The sequence below is a fragment of the Dioscorea cayenensis genome, unplaced genomic scaffold (genome assembly GCF_009730915.1).
Source record: "Dioscorea cayenensis subsp. rotundata cultivar TDr96_F1 unplaced genomic scaffold, TDr96_F1_v2_PseudoChromosome.rev07_lg8_w22 25.fasta BLBR01000983.1, whole genome shotgun sequence".
Classification (NCBI taxonomy): domain Eukaryota; kingdom Viridiplantae; phylum Streptophyta; class Magnoliopsida; order Dioscoreales; family Dioscoreaceae; genus Dioscorea; species Dioscorea cayenensis.
The window spans coordinates 1-16,331 of record NW_024087374.1 but is presented as its reverse complement, the minus strand read 5'-3'; the positions used below and the strand labels follow the sequence as shown (position 1 = coordinate 16,331).

General features: G+C 35.6%; 1 long non-coding RNA gene across 1 annotated transcript; it reads right to left on the bottom strand.

Moving 5' to 3' along the window:
• Positions 1–13,717: 13,717 nt before the first annotated feature.
• Positions 13,718–16,331, bottom strand: LOC120255400. The gene is made up of 4 exons (XR_005534999.1): positions 16,297–16,331; positions 14,540–14,607; positions 14,064–14,166; positions 13,718–13,955 (listed from the first exon to the last, which is right to left on the bottom strand). It is a non-coding gene; the product is annotated as an uncharacterized LOC120255400 (long non-coding RNA).

Genomic DNA, 16,331 nt, shown 5'->3' with positions numbered 1-16,331 from the left:
CCTAATCATGTCAATCAGATATGCAATTAAGACTTTAGCACAATGTAACTGCAAGCATGAAGCAACCTAGAAGATTCATAAGAATACTCATAGCCAATGTGTAAAAGTAATGAAATCAATACAATTAGTCTTGAGGTTCATGGCCCGAGACTCCGAATAACGGTTTAGCCTCGCATGTTTAGAAATAATAAGATTCAATCCAAGATTGAAGATAAAAAGGAAATCATATTGAAAACTCCCTCAAGCTTCTCCCAATGGTTGCAAGGAATCCAAGGATGGAGAATGACAAATCGTCAATCTCTTTCCTCCAAACCGCAAGGGCAGCTTCAATCCACCCTTGAATGATGGCCTCTATCTCTCCCTTTAAAACCCTCGCCATCCTCTCTATTCTCCACCAAAAGTCTTCCTCAAAACCTAATTCTCAGGCTTTTAAATGCATGTATGACTAGTGCAAGGACATATTGAGGCCGTGTTTTTTTACTAGCGAAATTGAGGACTTGAATAGGGCAAAAACAATACCACCTGAGATTTGCAAGGCCTTGAACATGGCCGTGCTTAAGGAATTATGGTAGTACAAGGAGAGGGTAGCCCATGCTTCTTCAAATTGCTTAAATTTCCTCTTTCCTAAAATTTGTACAAGCATAAGCACTCCTATGCTTTCTTCTGCAAGGTCATGCATGGAGAAAAATAGCACGTATTGTACTTTGCACTCAAATTTCTCATCTCATGTGATCTGCACGACTTAAACACGTCCTAAGCAAGGTAGTTCTCTTTTCTTTGGTGCTTTTTTCTCTCTTGTTTAGCTCCGATTTCCTCGTATTTTGTTGCTTTTCTCCCGAAACCTACATACCTATTCAATGAAGCACAAAATACCCAAAGTAGCACTAAAAGTATAAAATGCTACGCGAGCAAACAAGCTTAGTATATGCAAAATACATGTAAACATCGTGTGCATTATACGCTCATCATTTATTCCCACGTTTTGTAAATTTATGCCAATATATATGGCACCATTATACACAATACAAAAATAGAAAATTCAGGTTATTATTTTTCATCCAAAAATGTATTTAATTGAAAAGATTCAGAATTGCGAACGCGAAAATTAGAAGAAAATGTATTTAAATTACATTCATTCTTATCATGCAAATGATTGCCATTAATATATAAATAATAAAATATATTCAATTATAAATACATTATTTTATTTATAAAATATTTTAAATAGTATTATTCATTTTCATTATTATAATAATATTTAAATTAGATAGTTCATGTTCATTACAATTCACTTTAATTGTTATAATTAATTATTTAAATCAATAATTGTTATTTAATTAATAGGGGCAAAATAGTCATTCCCAGTGCATGTCTTCAAATTTTTAATGGAATATGATGAAATGGGGTTTCATTCCCACTCCTATTGTGCCCAACGTGGGAATGAAAGGATAGAGTTAATAATTTCCCCGTCCAAATGCCCCATAAGTGGCTTGGTGTGAAGGAAGAATAAAATGACAAGGTCGTTGATATTCTTGGACTTAAGACATATGGCTCATGCACTTATTATGATAAGAAATTATGCTTAAAAATAGTGTTCATGTTAGATCATGAGTTGATTAATTGGGTAAAATATAAGGACTCAAAAGTCTTGTTTCAATGTCATACTGAGAGGTTCCATCACAAAATAGAGCTTACTCTCCTTGTCAGTTTATTTTTTATTTTATTTTATTTTTGACAAAGGAAACACCAAATAAAAAAAAGGTAAGTACAGAGGTGTATTAGTTATGATGGCTTAAGTGACCTTCCTCTTAGGGATAAACTCCCTTGTTATGTAACCCTAGAGGAGAGGATGAAAGGTATTCCTCACATAAAACTCCCACAGAGGACCAAGTGCAATGTTGGTTGAAAGGTTTAAACTCAAGACCTCTTAATCATACTAAATAGTAATTACCGTTGGGCTAGCCTACATTTTTCCCTATCAGTTTATGTATCAATTAGAATTCGATTCAAGTTTTAAATTAATTTATCATAAAAAATAGTGAAGAAAGATTCTCTTACATATATGTGATAGATAAATAGTACATTTATTGTTTTGCTTGTAGTTTTCATTAAACTTTCATGATTAATAGTTATTGAATGAATTAAGACTTTAATATATTATTATTTACTCTATTTTAAACTTATAAATAAAAGACAAAAAGAAGAAAAAAACTATAAAATAAAGAAGACCAAATTGCAATTACCGAAGCTGTTGCCCGACCACATGTCACATTGAGGCCAAAGTAGCCACCTAATTATGAAAGAGCTCACATAAGGCTAAGTGAGCTTGCTCGGACTCAGCAAGCTAACCCAGCCAATAAAAGATCACCAGTGCTACTTCAACTACTATGATACTATCACATGAGCTCACCGTCACCTACCAAACTCACTCTGACCCATGTCCCAACGGACTATGCTTGAGTTTGCCTAGGCTTTGTAAATCTAGGATGAAATCACATTGTCACCCAGGTACAACTCTACAATGAAAGAGGATGATGGAAATTGTATTAAAAAAAATTATTTTGAATGAAATTTCAAAATAAAAAATAATAATAATTTTGTAAAATAAAAAAGTAATAACAAGTACTCATCATCATTAAGGAACATGATATAATAAATAGTATGCATTGAAGACATTTTACAATTTTGAATTTGTCTTTTTACAATTTTGCAAAGTAAATCTAATTTGGAAGTAACAAATACAAGGGACAAATCGTGTTGTCTACAAAATTCAAGTAGAGATAAATTTTTTTACAACTTTGCCTTAATTTTAGTTGTAAATTTTCTTCTCAAAATTTTACCAAAAGCTGATTTCGGAACATCCTTCACAAAGGTCACTCTCCTCAGCCATCTTGTATATCGTATAACATCAAAAAAAATTATGAATGATAAAAATAATGTATGAATTCTTTTTCCTAGAGCCTTTACAATAAAAATATTGTTATCAGTTTCTTGTAATACCCGATTAGAAATAAACTTTTGAACATTCTTTTCTATTAGTGAGCTTTGAACCAAGCAAACAACATAAACTATAACAACCCCACCAGCTTTATCATCCGGAAATCTATTGCAGAAAGTATACAATACAACTTTTATCATATCTCTATACATTGATTTACATACATATATTGTTAACTGTTAAATACAAACCAAACATATTATTTGGGCCCGATATTAGATGCAAACCAAAACATATTATTTAAACCCGATCCAACCAAAAAAACTTAAAGCTAATAGGATGAGAAACCAATGCTTATAATTGCAAATTTTATATATTTTTTTTTAATTAATCGATGTGAGACTATTAGTTACTTTAATATAAACCGTTAATTATGGTTTCAGAAAACCAAATGAAAAAATATAAAATGCTAGATCTATCTAGCAACTTAGGACATGACAACATTTAATATCTCGGGGTGTGAAAGAAGCAATTCTTCAAGTCCAACAATTATAACCTAATTGAAGCAAAAGAGTTATTTAAATAACATACAAGAAAAGCATAAATACTTTAATTAGTAATAGGAAAAAAAATTGGTCTAAAGCATCATTTGGTCTTTAAACTATGCCATTTTATTGTTTTCAATCTTTCATTATATGCTTATTTTTTCTATTAACTAGATTTTTTTAACTACTTTAATTACTCACCATTACTAACACATAAGATTCATGCACTTATTATGTTTACAAAATTATGCCTAAAAGTAGCGGTCATGTTAGGTCATAAGTTGATTAATTTAATAGAATATATGCACTCAAAAGTTTTTTTTCAACATGATACTCAATCGTTCCAATTTTACTCCATTTATTACTCACCATTATTACCACATAATTGTTGGAGTCACCTACACTTGTCGGGATTACCTGCGCTGAAATAGTGAAAAAGTTCTACGAAAGTTATTGTAGTAAAATTACTGTGCATAGTACTGAAGCACTTTGGTGTTCGCGTGTATGGTATCTATACGGCCTAGATACCGACAGCATGATTTAGTGAAAACTCTATGGAAAATCCATACCGACCGCTATACAGCCGTATGACCCCCATATGACCTAGTTCAATCTCTCGAGATTTTATATATCGACTCTATACGGGTCGTATGGACTCCGTATGACTCTAAAACAACTCCGAATGGTTTCTATACGTGTACAAGACCCTCCTTGATCAAATGCAACCCTCAAGAGTGTGTTACAACCCCTCTTTGTGCCCTAGAAATAGGTAAAACCTACAAAGATGACGACAATACGCATACAACCATGAAATACACTAATTTAGCATGGAAAACCCTACAAATCGAGGGAAAACCCATAGGACTCCTTAGAGCCACTTACAAATGCTTCACTACATTAACAATGGGATACGACAGGGTGTTCTCTCTAGATATAACTAGACGATTACAACAATGAGAGCATAACAAGTTAAGAGCTCACTCTCAACAACATATACATCATCACTAGGATGGATCTACACAATAAAGACATCAAGAAAAGATTAAGGGAAAATCAAACGCGGTAGGTTAGGAGAGGCACTCGCAAGGATTCTCTGCCCGAGATTTGGGTAAGATCCGGCACCGATTTGTCGTCCGATCATCTTGCTTGCTCAAGCCTTAACCCCCTTTTCTTCTTCCTCTTCCTCTTGGCTTCTTACCTCTCTCTTTCTTTCACCCTAATGTTCTTTGACCCCCTCTCACTCTCTCACTTGGACTTTAATCCAATGGCAAGATTACCATTATGCCCTCAAGTGCTTCCATTATTGATGTATTTTTTTTTTCTTTTTCATTAAGGGATTGGACCAAAGCCCCAATCTTATTTCTTCTAGCCCAAATGGGCTAAAACCCAACAATAATAAGAATTGTGCACTTACTATGTTAAAAAAATTATGCTTAAAAGTAACATGTTAGGTTATGAGTTAATAATTTTAGTAGAATATATGCGCTCAAAAGTCTTTTTTCAACATGATAATGAGTTGTTCCATTATAAAATAGAGTTTAATCTCCCTATGAGTTTAGGTATGAATTAGAGTTTGATTTAAGTTTTAAACTAATTTATTATAAACAATAGTGAAGATAGGTTATGTTACATATATATGTGATAAATAAATAGTATTTTTTATTGTTTTCGTTCTAGTTTTCATTAAACTTTAATGATTAATAATTATTGAATAAATTATAATTTTAATATAATATTATTTACTCTATGTTGAACATAAAAATGAAAGGCAAAAAACAACGGCCTCTTGACCTATTGGTACCAAGTCCCTTACATAAAATTCTGGTTTCGGGGAACCTGGAATCGAAACCTATGCAAGGTAAGGGCATGATGTTGTTGAGCTTGCGGATGTGCTCTACATTAATGCACGTCCTTGACTATTAACTTTAAATAAGGGTATTTTTCACCTAGTGTAAAAAAAAAACAAAAAAAAACAAAAAAAAACAAAGAAGACCAAATCGCAGTTATGGAGCTTGCTCTACCACATGTCTCGTTGGTGCCGAAGTAGCCACCTATGGAAAAAGCTCACATGTGGCTAAGTGAGTTTACTTGGGCTCAGCAAACTAACCCAACCCATGTAAGACCACTAGTGCAACTCTGGCTACTGTCACATGAGCTTACTATCGCTTGACAAACTCACTCTAGAGTGAGTCTGGCCAACGTCTGAAGAGTGCATTTTATATTATATTTTGCATACCTCCAATGCACTCTTTAGCTTGTCTTTTAGCGTATTTTGTCTATGAATGATGCTATTCTGGGTATGCTTGTCTCTATTGCAGGTTTTTAGAGCCCGTAATACATATGGAGTGAAATCAGGGACAAAGCCAACCAAAGAAGACAATTCCTCTATATGTCCAGTGCAAGCACGGGCAGAGCACGGGCGTGCCATCTCCCCATGGTCTTCTATGTCTAGAACTCCTCTGGTTGTCAACGAGAGCATGAGCAAAGCACAGGGGTGCTATCTCCCCGTGATTACTTTGGGATAGGAGTACCCAATACTTTCAATGGAAGTACGGTCTACGTGCTCCTTTCATCGGCGTGCTCAAGCTAAGCATGGGCAGAGACGACCGTGCTCCCCCTATGATTCACTTTGGATGACACTTAGCCCTTTTCACTCAGATGCCTCAAGAAGAGCATGGTCTAAACACGATCGTGCTTAGACCGTGTCAAGCTCGAAAAGTCCTTTTTATTGTCCAGATCTAGGGTTTATGTTCATCTTTTGTTCGGGAGTTTTCTTCTCCAGCGGGGGAACTTCCAAAGGAACGATGATCACCCACCACCACCCGAGCTAAGGAGGCCAAGGGTGAGTTAGAGACGGCAGAGAAGTGGAGTTGTCCATTCCATGGAGCTCTTGAAGTGCATTTGAGGAGATTTTGTAAAAAAAGGGAAGTCTAGATGTCTTTCTTCCTAATGTTTATCTCTCTCTTTCTCTCATTTGTATGAATTCATGAGGGGCTAACCATTCTACGGTGCCCCAGGATTGTGAACTATGTTGTCTTTGATACTTTGACTACTTGAGTTCTAATGCCTATGGAGTGCTATTGTTTTTTTTTCTGTATTTATTCATGTGTTGCATAACTTGGTGTACTTGATTTGTGCAGATGTTTGTGTATACTTGGTGTGTGTGGATTATCATAGTTGTGATTACCTAGTGTAATTGCAAAACTTGGCGTTATGAAGCCAGTAGTTATCCTTGCAGAATTTGGCATATTTGATAGCCGTAGATCCAACATTGCTTTTGAGCACCACAAGGATCTTACAATGTACCTTGGTATGTGTTAGTGCAACCGCACTATTTATTGGCATGATTTGACACCTAGACCAAGTGACGTGGCAACTAAGGTGACAAAGCATAATTGATGATGTGGCAAGCATTGTGACATGGCAAGGAGACTTGGAGTGCAAGGCAAGCATCTTGAAGATCTTGGTGGAGCTATTTTTAGTAAGTCTATAACATGGAGGCAAATATCTTGAAGATCATGGTGAAGCTATCTAAAAGATCTTGGTGGAGTTATTTTTGGAAACATGAAGACAAGATCATATCAAGACCATATTTAGAATCATTGAATTGATTGATTGAAGATCTATTGAAGGCAAGATTTGAGGACAAACTTGGGTGAATTGAAGATCAAGTTTGGAGAATCTTTGAAGACCAAATTTAGGTGGATTGAAGACTAAGTTTGGCAAGTGTCGTGAAGACGCACAAGGACGTGCGCCCCTTGGGAGGGAACTGTGTGATGAGGAACTGAGGAGGTAGGCTAGTTGTCGGCAGTCGGGATCGGGAGATTTGGCTGCATCGACTTGGACTAAGCATGACCGGGAGGTTGATGGGTCTTGAGGTCGTCCGCAACGTAACCAGAACTCAGTTAAGTCAGCAGTCAGGGACATGTTGCAACTTATGTTACAACAGGAGTTGCAACAGCTAATTTCGAAAGGTTTTTAAATTAGTAGCCGCGGAGATTCTAAAAGAGGTATGTGCTATATTTGGGACGTTGAAGCGTCTATATAAGCTACCTTGCTCGTAGATTGTTGATGTGACTCTTGAGTGACTCTTGGAGCAGAGTGTGTGAGCACCAGATAATCTAGAGAGGGTATTGATCTTTATTGTGTAGAGTGTGAGTGACAAGTGTTTGTACTCATCTATTTTTACCTCTTTTAGTGGATTGTTTATCTCCGGGCTTGGCCCCCCAGACGTAGGCGAGTGGAGGCCGAACTGGGTTACCAACGTTGTGTGTCTCCTTGTGTTTGTTTGTGTGCTATTTGTTTATTGGTTTGTGTGAAACTTCTATGAGTGCTTAAGTGTTACCTAATACCCACAAACCACACCGGAGGAACTAACAAGTGGTATCAGAGCCTTGGTCGTCATTTTCACTTTGGTTTCAAAGTCGACGAGGTCCTAACAAGTTCCATTGATGGCCGGAAAGGAAAGAGCTTCCGTCACACGACCACCATTGCTAAATGGATCCAACTATCCATATTGGAAGGCACGCATGAACGCGTTTATCAAATCCATAGATGAGAGTGCATGGATTTTCATAGAAGAAGGATGGTCTCCTCCTACTCTAGTTGATGAAGACAAGAACGTGATCATAAAGAAGAAAAGCAATTGGAGTGTCGAAGACATGCGCAAAGCTAATGCTAATGGGAAAGCTCTCAATGCAATCTTTGGAGGAGTTGATGAGAACCAGCTCAAGTATATTACAACATGCGAGTGTACCAAGAAAGCTTGGGAGATTCTTCAAACCATACATGAAGGTACAAACTTGGTAAGAGAATCCAAACTTCAAATCTTAACAACTATGTTCGAAAATCTCAGGATGGGAGAAGATGAGACGATAGCCATGTTCAATGCAAACTTAATGGACATAGCAAATCAGACCTACCAGCTTGGCAACGAGTATTCAGATATGAAGCTAGTCCGGAAGACACTTAGATCGCTTCCAAGAAGATTTGATGCAAAAATCTCAATAATAGAAGAAGCAAGAAACATCTCTACTATGAAACTAGATGAGTTGATGGGGTCCTTGCAAGCATACGAGATGAATCTTAATCCTGGGAGAAGAATAGAAGATATAGCCTTGAAGGCTGAAGCATCTAAGCAAAAAGAACCACAGCAAGCAGACAATGAAGATGAAGATGACAATGATGTTGTTCTCCTTACAAGAAAGCTACGTGAGATGGTCAGAAAATACAAGACACAAGGCAAGAAATTTCACAGAAAAGATGGTCTACATAAAGAAAAGGAAGAAGTCGAAGATCATCACAAAAAGGAAGAAATTGAAGATCGTCTCATGAAGATCAAGAGTAGAGAATGTGGAGGCTTTGGGCACTATCAAGCCGATTGTGCTAATACTCTTAGGAAGAAAGGAAAATCACTGAATGCTAGATGGAGTGATGACTCAGATGGTAGTACTGAAGAAGACGATGAAGGAAGTCTGAGCAACCATCATACGTCATTTCCTGCTGTGATGAATGGATCCACGCCTGTTGCAGAATATGTTGCAACATCGGCTACAACATCCACTGAAACTGGCAGTGAGTATAATGAGGTAACAGAAAATAATCTTCTCACAAGTTATAAACTCATGATGAACAGATTTAATGAAATGATGCTGCAAAACCAACGCTTGGAGGAAGAGTTAAGTATATGTTAAGAAAAGCTGTGCAATGCTGAGAAGACCATGGACTCCATGAACAAGGGTACTGCCAAGCTTGACGAGATTCTATCAGGTGAAAGAACTAGTAAAGCCCGACATAGTATTGGGTATATTGGAGAAAGTTCAAGTGTCAAGACAGAAGATTCAGGAGTTGTGTTTGTCAAGTTAATTGCCCAACAAAACATTAAAGGAAAAACAAGTCAAAGCAAGGGAAAAACCAAAAAGTGAAGTGCCTACATGCTTTCATTGTGGAGAGACTGGCCACATAAGACCCAAGTGCAACAAATTGAAAGAAGACTTGAAAAGTGGAAGAATAATTGGACATGAGCAGGCAATCATTAAAAGAAAAGTCAGAGAGAAGACTATTGTAATCAAGAAATTGTGGATTCGAAAAGGTGAAGTACCAAGAGAAGAAGAAGAGTCCTCCAATTCAGGGTTTGAAGATGGTGATAAATCGACGAGTACAACATTATGGTACAACAAGCAATATGTTGACCGAGGTCCCTATGAAGTGAACAAGCAAAACACTCCAACGAGTGAAAAATCTCTTGATGTCTCTCAAAGTTATCAAAAAAACAGAAATAAAAAGGAGGGAAAAATAAAAATATTCAAAAAAGGAGAGGGATTATTTTTTTGAAAAGAGATCGAAAGGGTGCCTTGGAAGTTATAACTAATTAATGGGGGCATAAAAACCCTAATATCCCAATTTGTTTCCAAAGATTGTTTTTGAAATCAGAAGTAAGCGAAGGAGAAGACGAAGACAGAGAAGAAAAGATGAGGACAAAGAGGATGGCCCGAATTGCGGAAGTAAGGATTAGAGGGACTGATTCTGGAGGAAGCCCACCAAGGAGAGAAGAATCAGAAGATTTGGGGAAAGCGATTGTCCCTTATGTTTCTTCTCAGGATGCTGAAGTAAGAGAAGCAGAAACATCGTCTCAAGATGTGCCTTCAGGAGTCAAAGACAGAGATGATCTCTTGAGATGGGTTCGTGAGTCTTTTCCAGATGCTTATGTTAAGAGAGCCGAGGAAGATGAACAGGAGGACTCCGCTACAGTTCCAGAAGGAGAAGGTTCAGAAGAATAACCTGCTAGGGGTGAAGATGCTGCAGAAAAAGAAGCAAACCGAGCGCAAGCAGAAGAAACTGTTGGAGAAAGAAGTACATATGCTCTCACTAGTGCTGAAGAAGAGGCTGCTACTATTCTAAGTGAAGTTTTGGGTGATCTACACCGACATGCTGAAGCACCTATGGAAACAGAACATGTCGCAGCACCGGTTATAACATCTTCTGCAACATCCGACAGTTCACATAGTTCTGATGAGATCCCACTCAAAGATTGTGTTACCCAGATTGCTAAAGGGAAGAAAGTAGTGTCTGAAAAGAAGGCCCAGTCAAGGAAGAAAATCCAGAAAAAGGAGAAGACTAGCAAGTCCAAAAGAAAATCTTTCTTAGATCACAAAGTAGAAGCCTCCCCTAGGCACAAGAGAAGGTGTACTGAAGCTGCAAAACAGGGGGAGAAACCATCAGCAAGTTCTAAGAAAGAAAAGAAGAAGAAAACAACTCAGCAAGCTAAAGACAGTAATGAAGACAAATTTTTTAATAATGCATCTAAGAATAAGTTTGAGTCTATTGAAGAGAGAGGAATTGTGGTTGAAAGAATGATAGATGAGGTGGCGTTTGAGAAGTATGGGCTGGACAAGTTATTGCAAGAGAGGAGTTTGTACAAGTCTGCAACATTTCCAAAGAGTTACAGTTTGTCTCTAGTATAAGAATTTTACAGTAATTTGCTGCCATCTGACAAAGGCATCACTAGAGTTTATGTTCGAGGTAAGTAGATTCCATTTACTCCCGCCTGTCTGAACAGATTCTTAGAGTTTAAACCAGAGGTAAAAGGTAACTATGAAGAAGGGCTTGAGCTGAATAAAGAGGTTCTGAAAGAGATTACTGGAGGAAGGACAGAGTCATGGGGAGAAGAGACAAGACTTCCAGCATCCACACTCACGGCCAAGTACAATGTTTTGTTTAGACTTGGCATTCGACTCGTTACCATCTCACACAATTCCAAATGATAGTGAAGGAGCTCGCGCTTTTATTGTTTGTTGTTAGCACCGGCAAGAAGTTCAACTGGGAAGGGCTGATTTTCCGAATATTGTGAAAGAAGTCGATCGCATAAGCTCCTCGACATCACTTGGTTATCCTGCACTGCTGTCACAGTATTTGTTATAACATGGAGTACAACTCAGGAAGAGAGAAGCAGATACAACAGATGAAGAAGTCAAGATTTCTCGGTCGCTCAACCTGTAAGAAGATTGATTTACCTATAGGAAGAGTGTCTCCGATGCCTGAAGATGAAGAAGAGGCAAATCTATTGGTAGAAGAAGAATATGAGAAGATGTTGAAAGAGCAACTAGAAGATGTGGAGAGGAGGCAACGAGCATTATCTGCAGAATTGTTCATCATTGCCAAACAAAAGCAGAAGATTCTATCTCGCCTGGAAATTCTTGAGAAGAAGAAGAAGAGAGAAGATGATGGCCACGATTCAGGGGGAGATGAAGACCACGAGGTCTGAAGAAAGGGGGAGCTGCCGGAGAAGGTGTAACAAGTCTTGCAACAATTCATGAAGACTTCGGCATCAATTATGTCACAAAGGGGGAGATGTGTGCTTGCACCAGACTGACTAGTTATTTGTTTTTCATTTCTTGGGCATTTGAACATTTAGTCTTATTGTGTTGAACACTGTTATGTTTGTCAGTTCATTATGTTTAATCTTATTTTGTCTCACTAGTTGCATTTTGTAAAATTTTTACAACTCCTTGTAAGCAACTAGTTGAAATCTTGTGTCAGTCCCAGTTTCTGTTCTCCAGTTGATGTTGTAACTGGAAGTTGTAGCAGCGTCAGTTTAGTCTGTGTCCAGGTTAGTGTTGTAACAGAATGTTGTAACAAGAATCAATCTGGGTGCAGAAGCAGTTGTGTCAAATTATGCCAAAGGGGGAGATTGTTAGTGTAACCGCACTATTTATTGGCATGATTTGACACCTAGACCAAGTGACGTGGCAACTAAGGTGACAAAGCATAATTGATGATGTGACAAGCATTGTGACATGGCAAGGAGACTTGGAGTGCAAGGCAAGCATCTTGAAGATCATGGTGAAGCTATCTTAAAGATCTTGGTGGAGTTATTTTTGGAAACATGAAGACAAGATCATATTAAGACCATATTTAGAATCATTGAATTGATTGATTGAAGATCTATTGAAGGCAAGATTTGAGGACAAACTTGGGTGAATTGAAGATCAAGTTTGGAGAATCTTTGAAGATCAAATTTAGGTGGATTGAAGACTAAGTTTGGCAAGTGTCGTGAAGACGCACAAGGACGTGCGCCCCTTGGGAGGGAACTGTGTGATGAGGAACTGAGGAGGTAGGCTAGTTGCCGCTAATCGGGATCGGGAGATTTGGGTCGCATCGACTCGGACTAAGCATGACCGGGAGGTTGATTGGTCTTGAGGGTCGCTCTGCAACGTAACCGTAACTCGCTAAGTCGCCGATCAGTGCCATGTTGAACTTATGTTACAACAGGAGTTGCAACATCTAATTTCGGAAGGTTTTTAAATTAGTAGCCGCGGAGATTCTAAAAGAGGTATGTGCTATATTTGGGACGTTGAGGCGTCTATATAAGCTACCTTGCTCGTAGATTGTAGATGTGACTCTTGAGTGACTCTTGGAGGATAGTGTGTGAGCACCAGACAATCTAGAGAGGGTATTGATCTTTATTGTTGAGAATGTGAGTGACAAGTGTTTGTATTCATCTATTTTTACCTCTTTTAGTGGATTGTTTATCTCCGGGCTTGGCCCCCCAGACGTAGGCGAGTGGATGTCGAACTGGGTTACCAACGTTGTGTGTCTCCTTGTGTTTGTTTGTGTGCTCTTTTTTTATTGGTTTGTATGAAACTTCTATGAGTGCTTAAGTGTTACCTAATACCCACAAACCACACCGGAGGAACTAACAGTATGTATTAGACTCAAGTCAGTATCTAGAGCACTTAGGAATCATCCCGAACATTGCTCTCTTATTATCGACAGTCAACCCTAGTCTACTTAGTTTTTTCACCCTTTTGCCTTTACTCTTTTAGTAGTTAATCTCTTTATCACCCTTTCAATTAACTAGACATTAGAGGATCACTAGTACTAGAAGTACAGTCCCTGAGGTTCGAGAACCCTAACCCCTTGTGAGGGTATCACTTTATTACTAGTAACGATTCGTGCACTTGCGGAAAGTTCATCAACTTCCTATCCAACTGTGCGTGAACTTGGGCTCTCCCAGCCTTGGGTATAGTCACGTGGGAATCTACAAAGTTGTTGAGGCCTACCAAACACAAGTCAAACTCACCAATGAAAGCGGAAAATGGAAATTAAGTAAAAAACTAAAGAAATTATTTTGAATGAAATTGCAAATAAAAAATTATAACAATTTTTTAAAATAAATAAATAATAACACATACTCATCATCATCATCAAACATGAACTAATAAACAGTTTGCATTAAAAACATTTTACAATTTTGCCTTTGACTTTCTACGGTTTTGCAAAGTAAATCTAATTTCGAAGTAACAAACACAAGAGACATATCGTGTTGTCCATAAAATTTAAGTAAAGATAAAACTTCTCTACAATTTTTCCTTAACTATAGCAATAAATTCTCTTCTCAATATTTTACCAGAAGCTGATTTCGGGATGCTCTTCACAAAGGTCACTCGCCTCAGCCTCTTGTACGGTGCAACCTGTATATCATAAAACATCAAAATAATTACAGACTACAAAAATAATGTATACATATTTTTTTCCCTCCAGCTTTTCCATTAATAATTGCTATCAGTTTCTTGTAATACCTGCTCAAAAATAAACTTCTGAACATCCTCTTCTGTTAGTGAACTCTGAGCAGAGCAAACAACATAAGCTATAGGAACCTCACCAGCTTCATCATCCGGAAATCTATTGTAGAAAATATACAATATAGCTTTTAGTATATCTCTATACATTAATATACATGCATATATTGTGAACTGTTACATGTAAACCAAACAAATTATTTGGGCTTGTTAGATGTAAACAAAATATACTATCTAAATCTGATTCAACCCAAAAGCTTAAGCTAATAAGATGAAAAACCCAGGCTTATATTATCAAATCAATATTTTTCAAATTAATCAATGTAATACTATTAATAACTCTAATATAACCCATCAATGATGTCAAATTAATCGATGTAATACTATTAATAACTCTAATATAACTCATTAATGATGGTTTCAGAAAACTAAATGAAAAAAAAATTATAAAATACTAGATCCATCTAGCAACTTACGGGATGACGACAACATCTAATATCTCGGGGTGTGAAAGAAGCAATCCTTCAAGTTCAGCAGGTGCAACCTAATCGAAACAAAAGAGTTATTTGAATAAGATGCAAGGAAAAAATAAATACCTTAATTAGTATTAAAAAAAGTGGTCTAAAGCATCAATTGGTCACTAAATTATGGTGATTTACTGTTCTTATCCTAATTAAATATTTGTTTTTCTCTTAACTAGATAATTTTTTTCTTTACCACCTTTATTGCTCACCATTAGGAACGATATCTACTATATAATCACCTGCCCAATTAGACTAATGTGGATGTCATGTGGACAAGAAAAGTTAATTTTGTTTCTTTCTAACATATTAATGTTTCACGTGGAAAAATTATTGACATCGACCTAATAAAAAAATACCAGCATCCACTAGATGGAGTCAACATTATAAAAACCGGGGATAAAATTTAAACGAGGAAAGAAAGCTAATTAAAAAAAATGGGGCTTTTTTTTGTTTGACGATAACAATTTTTTTTTAACTGTCAAAATAATTCTACCTAAAATATATTCACCAAACTAATAATGAAACCATCACATCAACCCCGATCTCATCACCCATGTGTTTTTAAAATATAAAATATTAGGTCTTTTTTCAAAAAACACCCTTTATTTAAAAAAGATACAAATAAAAAATATTTTTTATTTTTTAAACAATTTTCTTAAGTTATTATTATTAAATATTTATTAATTTTTTATAAGAAACCAAATAAATAAAATAAATTGTTTTAACAGGATTTATTTTAAACGATATATTATTTCAAAAAATATATTATTTTTTTTAAAAAACACCCTATTTAAGTTGTTATTTATTAAAAACTTTTTCTCAACAACATTTATTTTAAAAATATTTTATTATTATGTTTTACTATTATTATTGGTTTATATATATATTTTTAAGTAATTATTATTATTAAAAACTTATAAACCACACTTTTTAGAAATTTAATAAGAAACAACATGCATTGATTACACACACAAAATAGGCTCTCAGGATAATATCTAAAAATGTAGGTTAAAAATAAGTTTTAATAATAATAAATAAATTAAAAATATAAAAATATAAACCAATAATAATAGGAAAACATAATAATAATAATAATAATAGTCTATTTTTAAAAATAAATGCTGTTAAAAAGTTTTTAATAAATAACTAAATAGAGTGTTTTTAAAAATAATAATATATTTTTTATAATAATACATCTTTTAAAATAAATCCTTAAAAATTATGGTTTTTATAAAAATAATAATAAATTTTTAATAATAATAACTTAAGAAAATAGTTAAATCTTTTTGTTTGTATTTTTAAAAATAAAAGTGTGTACCTAGTATTTAATATTTTTAAAAACACATGAGTGATGATAGTGACAATTTACATGGACTTGATGCATATATATTAAAATTTTAATTTAAAAATTTATAAAAGTTGTCAGTGTAAAATATCGTATAAAAACTATTATAAAATTATTAAAAATAGCTCAGTCAAAACGCGTCTAAGCACAAGTATAGCATGATATACGTATTTTTCATAATTAATTTAAAAATCCTTATTTCAGTGTATGTAATTTTATCCAATATTTCAAAATAAAACTCTATTTGACAATTATTGTTATAGCGCAGACAAAACAAAATGGGTCCTATTTTACGAATCAGAATTGTGAGTTGTGATTGTGATGCACTCTACGGTCAAGCACCCTGAAAACTTGATGTAAGTACCTGGAATCCTTTGCATTTGATAAGCTCTTTTATTC